This window comes from Amblyomma mixtum, chromosome 10 (assembly GCF_055824585.1).
Source record: "Amblyomma mixtum isolate Tamu chromosome 10, ASM5582458v1, whole genome shotgun sequence".
NCBI lineage: Eukaryota > Metazoa > Arthropoda > Arachnida > Ixodida > Ixodidae > Amblyomma > Amblyomma mixtum.
The window spans coordinates 136,563,075-136,573,433 of record NC_143021.1 but is presented as its reverse complement, the minus strand read 5'-3'; positions in this window follow the sequence as shown (position 1 = coordinate 136,573,433).

Sequence of the window (10,359 nt, the reverse complement as noted above, 5' to 3'; positions counted from 1 at the left end):
CTGGTGCAGGTAAAAGGTAAACTCGGGGGAAAAAAGTTCCCAGTCGTCGGGAACGAATTCCCGAGTGCCGATTGCGCATCTGTGTGCCTCGACAAATCAGTACATTTTGAATGAAGGTTTCGGGATAACAAGAAAGATAGATGTAAGAAATCTGTGAGTGGCTTGGAATGCGCTTGCCGAGCATGTGGTATCTAGCAGCCACATCGACTGGGCGCAGGCACGTGTGATTGCCGAAGAAAAGAACATGGTTCTGTGGCCCTATCGTGAGTGCCTCATTATTCAGACCACAGAACACAGAATAAACTGCTATGATGGTAATTGTCTTCCAATGCACACAAAGTTGTGTAGGATTTGTCATACTCCATAAAACGACGACTCTTCGTTTCACCCTAATTGTGAAGGCGGCTCCCGAAACGTCATCTTGCTATTTTTGTCGACGTCGTTAAATTTCGACTAAATCAGAGCAATCAACTTCTACTTTTTCTCCGAAATATCGCCGAAGCACTGGCTCGATTCCCGTGGAAAGCGTAGCCAAAGGCAACAGGAGAACCAGACACGAAGCCAAGGGGATGACATAATCGAAGCGAAAAATAAATGTGTAAAAGTGCACACAGCTCTTTAAGATTTCTATGCCAACGAAAAAAGGATACAAATCTTGCTTATCCCTGTGAAAACCTACGAAGTGTTAAAGTAAAATGCCAGTCAAAAACATAGCAGAAGTTTTGTAGCTTAAAGCACCGACAGAAAACACGCTCAAAGAGTTTGCAAAGTACTATTTTTTCGTGGCAGTGCTCGAGAACCCTCCGTATGAAGTCAGCAGCTAGCATGGATTAAAGTGAAGAGGAGTATGCGGAATTAAAATTTCATTAATGAATTAGTTCGTTAACGGCTGCCGAGGCGTGCGGGAATTCCGTTGGGTGCGGAGCCTGCAAGGGTGGAAGGGCGGGCTAGTTGGCAGTTCATCTTTGGGGAAAAACACAGCGCAATCCTAAGACAAGGACAAAGAAAGACAAGACGATACAGAGCTGACTTCAATTGATTGTTTTATTGTGGAGCAACATATATATACGTTCGAAAAGTGTGCGGGACGATATGGGTAACAGCTGCTGAGTTTGCGCGTGACCGAACGATAAGATACTAAAATTGAAAAGACACATGAGGGCAAGGGTGACCCTTGGAGGTCACAAAAATGAAAACTAAACAAGATAAAAAAGACAAGTGGAAGGGCGAATAAAAGGATGATGCTTAAAAGGATGACGTGAACAGGCAGTACAAGAGAAACAAAAAAAAAACACTACGCGATCACAACAAGTGAACAAAACGCACTAAAAGGGCAAAAATATCATTAAAAGTAGTAAAAAAAATTAAAAGCGATAAAAGAAACAAAAGGGGCGTTAAAAGCAGAAGACAGAAAACAACCTTATCGAAAAGGTAAAAAAGGTTAACGGACGTAATTCGGAATCCTACACATTAAAGTTACTCTTTGCCTGGCTCAAATACTCTAACTCATGTTTCGTTAGCGCTATCGAGGGTGTGCTAACACACTGAAGTACCTATAGCGAAGCGACTGACAGGTCGCGATTGTAGTAATTGCGTAATGTCTGAAAGAATTTAACCTATAGCCTCCTCAAACCGACATATACGAACACGTGACACAGACAAAAGCCCGAGTATGAAAAAGTCGCCGGAAAGGGCTCGCCAATTTTCGACCACAATTGTGGCTTCTCTTTTGCTTATAAAAGTGCATTGTTCGCCTCAAATGTTGATCAGAACATAATGCAGGGATTGAGTGAGTACGCTCGCTCGATGTGCTTCAGAACACCCCTGAAAAATCTAAAAGCACCCTTATTACCACCTGTCTCAATTTCTGTACATAACGGAAATACCATCTATGATACACTGTCCAGAGTCACCCTACCTGCAGAGGCTACTCTGATTAGTCTCGCGCTCCAACAAAGTACACGGATGCACTCGAACAAAGAGTTTTGTGTCATCGGCCAACCGAGCGGCTCGAGTACATCAAGTGAGGTCGCAAGGCGGATTTGATTCAGCAGTGCAGGCGTTCAGACAGAGTCAATGTGCAATTTCTACAGGAGAGTGGTTGCACATTAATATACTTCTCAGAGTCTAATTGATCTCCCTCTACTTCAGTGTCATGTTTGACAGTTTAACAAGCGAATTAGATTTTGCATGAAGATCTTTTGTGGAGCCTAGTTTCACTTTCGCAACTCTGTTTCCTTCCCTCATGGAGCTTTTATTTTAACACCAGCTGATAACAAGCTCTCCACAGTGGCGCCTCCAAGTCAAAACTCACTAAAGGATTCTAAGACATAAAATGTCTGCAGTCTGTAGTCTTGTCGTATTTTCGGCATGTCTTCTGTCTACTGCAGTCAGTCTATTGTCTTGTGTAGTCTGTCTTGTGTAGTGCCTTATACGCTGTGTCATGGTGGTTATTGTGTAGTTCTTGTGCTAACCGTCACCTGTCAGTTGGCACAGGCTTTGTGTATTCTGAAGTGATGCACAGGAATGCAGAGCTTGTTAAAATACACCTGTCAATTGCCACAAAATTTGCGCATTCCAGAAAAATTCATGTATAATACCACATAGCTTGATTGACATAAAAATGATAAATTTATTTATTGTTATATGCTTTTTTAAGCTTGCTCACGCACCCTCTCCAGTGCTCTCCTTGCATCAGATTCCTAGCTGCATCTCCTATGAGCCACGAAAAGTGGTATTTGTATTTGCTGAAAAAAAAAACAAATTATTGTGATACTGAATGCTGGCAGACACCCACTTTAGTGTAGCACATTTATAATGGCAGTAGTTATAAAGAACGCTCATTTTTCACATGCAACAGTCCAAAACATCATGGCCAAACCGCAGTTACAGCCAACAAGTTTGCACCCTAAACCTGCCGCCCCCTCCCCACATCCAAAAGCTTGCGCTGCAGGCCAACGCAGACGTCAGATTGTCTCCCAAACCCTATGGCACTGTCTCTCAGACATTGGGGTCAGCAATAAATGAGCAAAAAAGAAGCAAACTGTGGGTAACAGCTCGGATCTCATGCTGACAAGCTAGAAGGTGAGGTGAGGTGAAATTTCAGGAAAGGCCACAATACGGACATAATTTTTTAGATTTTTAGAGCACACACCTCGCCTTTTAAATGCCAAATGCTTTCCTGAAAAACATAAAAGCGGCAAATTTTAAGCAATCATTTTTTTCATGCACTCCCTTGGTTTTGGAGCCACTTCATTGCATACACATGGGTAGCTGCAGAGCAGTCAGCTCAATGCATCGATTGTGGTTGACGGCACTCAGACACACGGAGAAGCGACAGAAAGAGAAAAGGCACGGCCGACCGACAGCATATATACCAAAAACACAGGCGCCAACAAGCAGCGATTTTATTTGCTCGTGGCAACAAGAAGTGATATGCCAGGTGGTGGCAAAACAACAACTACAAACAAAAACCACACGATAGAGCAAAGAAGGATAAAACCAGAACAAGGTGACAGAAAAATTTTAAGCAAGTCATTTTTAAAACACCGCCAACACGTAAAACAGTGGATAGGTTTGACCAAAAGAATATTTATGAACTGGTCCGATAAAAAAGGATTGAAAACCATACAAGTAAACAGAGATCAAGCGTAGTGAAAAAAGAAAGGTAAAATAGTAATAAAAACATGCGGTAGAAACAAAATGGTGATTAGGTTAGCAAACGAGAATTGAGCAGCAAAGGTGAAGCGAACAAGTAACACGACTAAAAGTGGAAGACGATGTACAGTAAAACCGAGAGATATCAAAAAAATGAAATTCAGCAACTAGTATGATGTCTAAAAGCTAAAACGATGCAAGAAAAGGGAAGTTGACGGAAAAGGCAGGGCATGTAACACGTTTGCAAAACCAGGGCTAGGTCAAACACATCTAGAAAGAAAGACAATCTTTCTTTCCGCGAGTGAAATGCGGGTGTTCTTATAAATTCCCCTTGGAACCTCAAAATCTCGGCGGCATCCACCGTTTTATCGCGTCAGCTTATTCCGGTGCTTTTTTAATACAGTGACGTTAACCAATTTAAACGTTTTCAAGAATACAGTTTTCAGAACGTAGAGGTACAACAGTATAACCACATGCCGTAGCAATAAACCCGCAATACATCTGTGCTGGCAGCAGCTCGCCGAGTACACTGCAAAGATGCTATGCCATACAAGAATTGGTGTCATCGTGCAATGTTACATACCGAGTGACATTTTGGTGAACGTGCCTGAAACACCATTAAAGTATTGTTGTAGACCACATCATTTTTAGAGGTGTAAACAAACATTTTGATACTTTTAGAGGACCCATATGCATAACAGGCAACAGGTGTGCAATAATAACTGCACCTGAAGCAGGGTCAACTGTTTTTGTTAACAGCACTGTGTCAAGAGCTACGTGAGCGTGTATATTTTGTACAAATTTACAGTTAATGTCTTTATAAGCTCAGCTACAGCTGTAAAGTCGCATTTAGTGTTCTGCATGCTTTTCTAAACATGGCAGTGAGCCTATGTTGAGAATATTTCTCTAAACAGGCAGGTAAAGTACGCATCACTGAAAAAGATAACTACCATGAACGGCCGAGGAGGGATGGCCCAACCGAAGGCAGGAAGCACCACATGACCCTGCAGATGCTGCCAGCTGGCACCTGCAACTAAATACACCCCGACCAATAGCTGTCAGTGCCGGTAACAATGTATTCAATGACGAGCAAAGAAATTTGTCTACTGCTTTAGAAACTAAAAATAGGAATTAATATAAGAAAATAAATTGCGATCAGATAGCCCATGACAGAAGAAATGCATTACATATAATGTAATGCACCCTCATACATTATTTGAGGAGAGCCAGGATGGCTCTCATAGCCACATTGAAAGATGAGCTGGCAGGAATACCACTGCATTTTATGTGTGATGAGAAGGTCATAGCCATTCAAATACAGGATGCGCACGTTTTCATTAATTCCCACCAGGGTGCCTTGCACCAATGTCTAAGGTATTCTTAAATTGAACATTGCGACCATTCTGCCTTGCGTAAATGATAAGAGAGAATTGAAAAAGGCATGCCTTCACTAGCAAGAAGCCCGATATCTCACGTCACAGCTTAGCATCACAAAAAAACACCTCGTGATTTATAAAACACCTTGAGAGCCATGGCATCTTAAACCCCTGCCAGCACGGTTTTAGAAAAGGATTGTCGTGCGTCACGCAGTTGAGCGAATTCGCCCATGACATTGCCAAAGCCTTAGAGGCCAGCACCACTGTCGACTGTATTTTTTTAGAGTTTCGTAAAGCTTTTGACACCGTTCCACATGATTTGCTTACAGAGAAATTGTACTCTTAAAATACCGATTGCCGCAAATTGCCTGGGTAAGTGAATATATGCACCCGAGACGACAATTTGCAATTGTGCATGGAGCTGAATCTGATGTTGATGATGTAACGTCAGGCGTCCCTGTCACAATGTGTGAAACTTGAGGCTAAATACAAGTAAACAAAGTGCATAATGTTCCAGCTCTAAAATGGCATGACTATGCAACCAAAAACATAACCTGTAATGAAATTCTCATAGAACAGGTAAAAGAACGAAGATTTTACGGCGTATGGTTCAGCGAAGAGCTTTCATGGACTTCGCATGTTAATAATTTAAAAGCTGATTTAGCGCTAATAACTGGGAGCATCTGCAAAATCACGAATCTGATACCCACCGCTATGAAACATGTATTATATTATTATTTTCTTTGCTCTAGGTTAAGTTATGAAATATTAATTTGGGGAACGACGACAGCCTATAACTATAAAAATAATTTTCGCACAAAAAAATGTGCTACACTTGTGTGAGAACTATAAAGGCGATAAACGCAAATTACGGACCGGGCCACTCTTCATTAAAAAATTTAGGCAGTGGCGTAGGTGTGGTTAAGCCTGGATATACAAGCAAAAAGCTACAGTTACGCTTGCTTTGACGTCCTGGCAGTCGCAGTTCGCGCACAATGCACTGAGAGCACCAGGATAACGGTGGAGGCGTTCGGCCGTCCACACACTGCCTGTGAGGAGGCGGAGGAGGAGACGGAATTCGGCGCGGTTAAAATTTAGGGGGCACTTTGGCTCTCTGAAGTGCTGCAAGGCGAAAGCATTTCCTGGCACACTCTATGTTCTATTTTTTATATAATATTTCTTTCATTTCATTATTTCATTCATTATTTTTGTTTGTTCTGCGTATTTTTATTGTTTTTGTTTCGTTTCTCTTAATATTTATTGATTTTTTCATTGTTCACAGATTTTTTTCCATTTTCTTTTTTGTTTCTTCTTTACAAGTTTTATTCGTTTGTTTGCTTCCCATTACACATTTTTTAATTTGATTTCTTATGCCTCTTTTTTAATGCTTTTTAATTTTTTTCTTATTTTGATTTTTTCATTCATTTTATTTGATTTATGAAACCCATGCATTCGATAGATGAGCCTTTATTCATGCTCAAACCTTGAGCCTTTGTGGCGGAGTGGTAGCGTCTCCGCTTCAACAGCCAAAGGCGCTGGCTCGATTCCCAGTCTCGACGCCGTTTCTTTTTTTTAAGTAGTGACGAGTCGGCGGCGACGGCTGCGGCCACCTGCGCCGCGCATGGCGTCACTCGGTTTCGCGCATGCGCAAGACTCGCCATTCCGTTTCACGGCATACGCGACGCTCGCTTCCAACCCTCGTAGTGAAGCTTCTCCCTTGAAAACAGCATGCTAAAAGCAAACCAGGAAAAGCAAACTGCTTATCCCTCCGAGAGAACATATACGTACATACCTGATCTGTGATCTTAAACGGAGAGCGCCTAATCGAACTAATCATGGTCGCCACGTGCTAACTTCTCAGCCTACAAAACTGTTGAATACTTCTTGAATGGGCATTGATTTCCACAAATCTTTAACATTTTTATATATGAATGCAGACACTTATTGTTTAAAGCAGTAATTTCATACACGACTCAGTGATGTTTCGTAACTAGACTGTTATCGAGTAACAGGCGAAGGCGGGCTGTTGGTGGTTGACAATGGAGTGTATATTGCAACCGCGCAAAACGACGAGGGACGAGGAGAGGAAAGCACAGTTCAAAACGAGTTTTATCCTGTGCTTTCCTTGCTTCGTCCCTAGTCATATTGCGCGGTTGCAATATGCACTGTTACCAAATCGGTTGAATTGTGCATCCGACTTCCGTTGTTTACACATGGAAAATGTGTGCAATGCTTGCCATTCGAGACAAAATTGTTCAGGTGTGGTAGTTTTGCTTTCCCCGTGTACTGGTTTTGATGTTCGTAGTGCCGGTTTTGCAGTTTGTTTCCTTTTTCCTGTGCCCTTTGTATACAAACCTTGAGGTGTTAACAGAAGCTGTGGTTTCTTTAGTGCGAATACAACGATTGATCGCTTCAGATTGTTGTACAAGACGGTGCAATCCTGCTTTTTAAGGAGTTGTTTACATTGCGTCCGTACTACTGACCGAAGTGTTATCTCTGCAGTTTTGTCCATTGATGCAAGAACCTGTACAAGGAGCCAAGGCCTCGTCACGCTCTTAGCCTTTAGCCTTAGCATTCTCTTAAACACTGTCCGAGGAACAAATAAATAAAAAAAAAACATTTATTTCATGAACTTCTTCGTCACGTCACCAAAAAGCAACACTGGTGGCAGAGCAGGTCAAGCTAAAATAATATTAGCATCACTACTAATGTTGTAGGTCCTTCTCCAGAGTGTTGCGCTACAGGAATCCATGCTTCTGTTCCGCGTTGCATTGCTGCATCACAGGTTAATCAGGGTGGTGGTTCCACCAGTGCCACTCCTGGTGCTCTCTGGAAGGAAAGCTACCTCTGCACTTGTCACAGGTAAACCGCACGCGTTGAACAGCACCCGCTGCAATTAGATAGAAAAGGAAGAACAAAAAGAAACCTTCAAAGAGAAAGTAACAAACATTTTGTCATAGCAATCTTTGAGGATGACAATTGAAATGTGTTTGTGTGGCTTCACCTGAGCTTTAGAATGGTAATAGTGGGTGGCTGAATGCAGACTATGCTCCAGCAGATCGCACGTTTATTTCAAATCGCTAGGTAGCCAATACAGCGAGAGTGCTGTGTGTTAACGTATTTGAGAGGCTGATCAAAAATAAAGAATTCGGAACTTTTCTTTGTAATGACTTTTTCAAGCGGTAACGATCTGCGTAAAACTGCTGTTATGTTTAACACAGCTCTTCCCTGAGGAGTTTTGGCCGACCTATTTGCCTTCGTTTTATTAAATTTATCGGACTTGTCATGCGATCAAGCAGAAAGGGAAATGAAATATGAGCTCCAGGTGGCGGCTTACACCGTTTGCGGATGGAGCGCATCAGGTAGCTGGTTTTGCTTTTTTTTCTTTATTGCATTTTCACAACGGGTACAAAGAAGTAAAACATGTCAGCAACACTTGCACTGACACGGCAGGTTAAAATTGTTTCTGTTCAACCAAGTCTTCCAACACATTTAACCAAGTTGGCTGATCAGGCAGCGCCTGATACACTTCCCTCAGACGTATGACACCTTCAATGAAACGCTCGCGTGGAGATCTCAGAACTACTTCTGCATGGTTGAAATGTGTCCTTGGTTTCCATAAACTATCGAGGCCAAGGAGCATAATAGTGTCATAAGGGATGTCCTGTTTTCATACCGGTAAGAACCTTATGCCATGCGGGTGTAGCGGTAAATCTTTCTTTAAGGTTCTTTGAAGCATATCCCAGAAGAAAAACGCATCCCAACAATCTAAAAACACTTGATCTATTGTTTCAGGTTTTTTACATAGAAAACAATCTGTTGACCAAGGGACAAAGAGTCCTTTATCATGCATCCATGTTTTGACCAACAGTGTTCCGGTGTGAAGTTTGAAGAAGAAAGTTTTCAAAGATGGGTAAACTGGCATTCTTTTAACCCTTTTGAGCACATCCGCTCCTGGGCCTCCGCAGTTTGACAATCGGTAAATGGGTACAGGGAGCACTGATTCAATTAAATCTTTATACAGATTTTTTCTAGTGACATTGGAGAGGTACTGCATTGAAAATAGCACTTGTAATATTCTGCACGCAAGCACAACATCACGCAGATAACCTCTCACTGTACCACACATTTTTTCAACAGAGCATACTACAACTCCTCGTAGCAATCGACATAAACGAACTTGCATAACTGTGCGAAGAAAAATATCGTTCTGGTCGCGAAGAAACATAAAGCGGGACACGATTTGTCGTACAAATAATTGAACAAGACCGAGACCTCCTCTCTTCACGGGCAAGAATAAGTTAGTTCAACTAGTTCTTTCCCATGTCGACGCCCAAATAAATACAGCGAAAACCCGATGAATCCTTTGAATATTGATCCGCGAGGCGCTCAACACATTCATGACATACCATATCCTGAAGACGAGGAACAGGTTACACACAGTGGCGCGCGAGAACATTGACAGTGGTCGCCCCTGCCACCCACTCGCCTTTTCCTTTGCCATTGCCACCTTTTCATTCCAGTATGGTTCGGGGTTGCTATAAGAGTTCAGCGGTACTCCAAGATACGTCGTCGGAGTTGTGGCCCACCGAAGTCGGGAGTAATAGTCAGGCGTTTCCTCCCAGTCACCATGCCAGAATCCATAACTCTTCTCCCAATTTATTTGCGCCCCGGTGCATTTGCAAAACTTCTCAACAACAGCCGTGGATTCACAGATACTCTGTTTACTTGAGCAGAACACGGCAATGTGGTCAGCTTAAGCTAAGATTTTTACATGCGCTGACAGTAACCTGAAGACAGTTATACACTAAGAGTTTAGTATAGCCAGACAAAGGGGCTCAAGATAGATTGCGAACAAGAGGAGTGACAAAGGACATCCCTGCTTCACTGAAAATCGTACGTGTAGGCTTTCAGTCAGCTCCCCATTAACAATGTCGCGCGTTGTGCAGTTCGCGTACGCCATTCGTGCGCCCTCCGTTATTACACAGCCCACATTAGCCTGATCTAGCAAGCTGAACTGAACCTCATGATATACACGGTAAAAGGCCTTTGCGAGATCTAGCTGCATCATTGCCACCCTGTCGCCTAGTGCATCGCAGCATTCAAGCACTTTGCGCTATGTGTATATTAGTGGCGATGCTCCGACCCTTGATACCGCAAGTTTGATGACTCCCCACTAGCATGGTTATGATGCCCTCAATTCGCTTTGCCAGAATCTTCATGAATATCTTATAATCTACGTTGGTGAGGCTTATCGGTCGATAACACCCCACCAACAAATGTTTTTCTGGCTCAGCAAACTTTGGTATGAGTACAGTGTGCGATG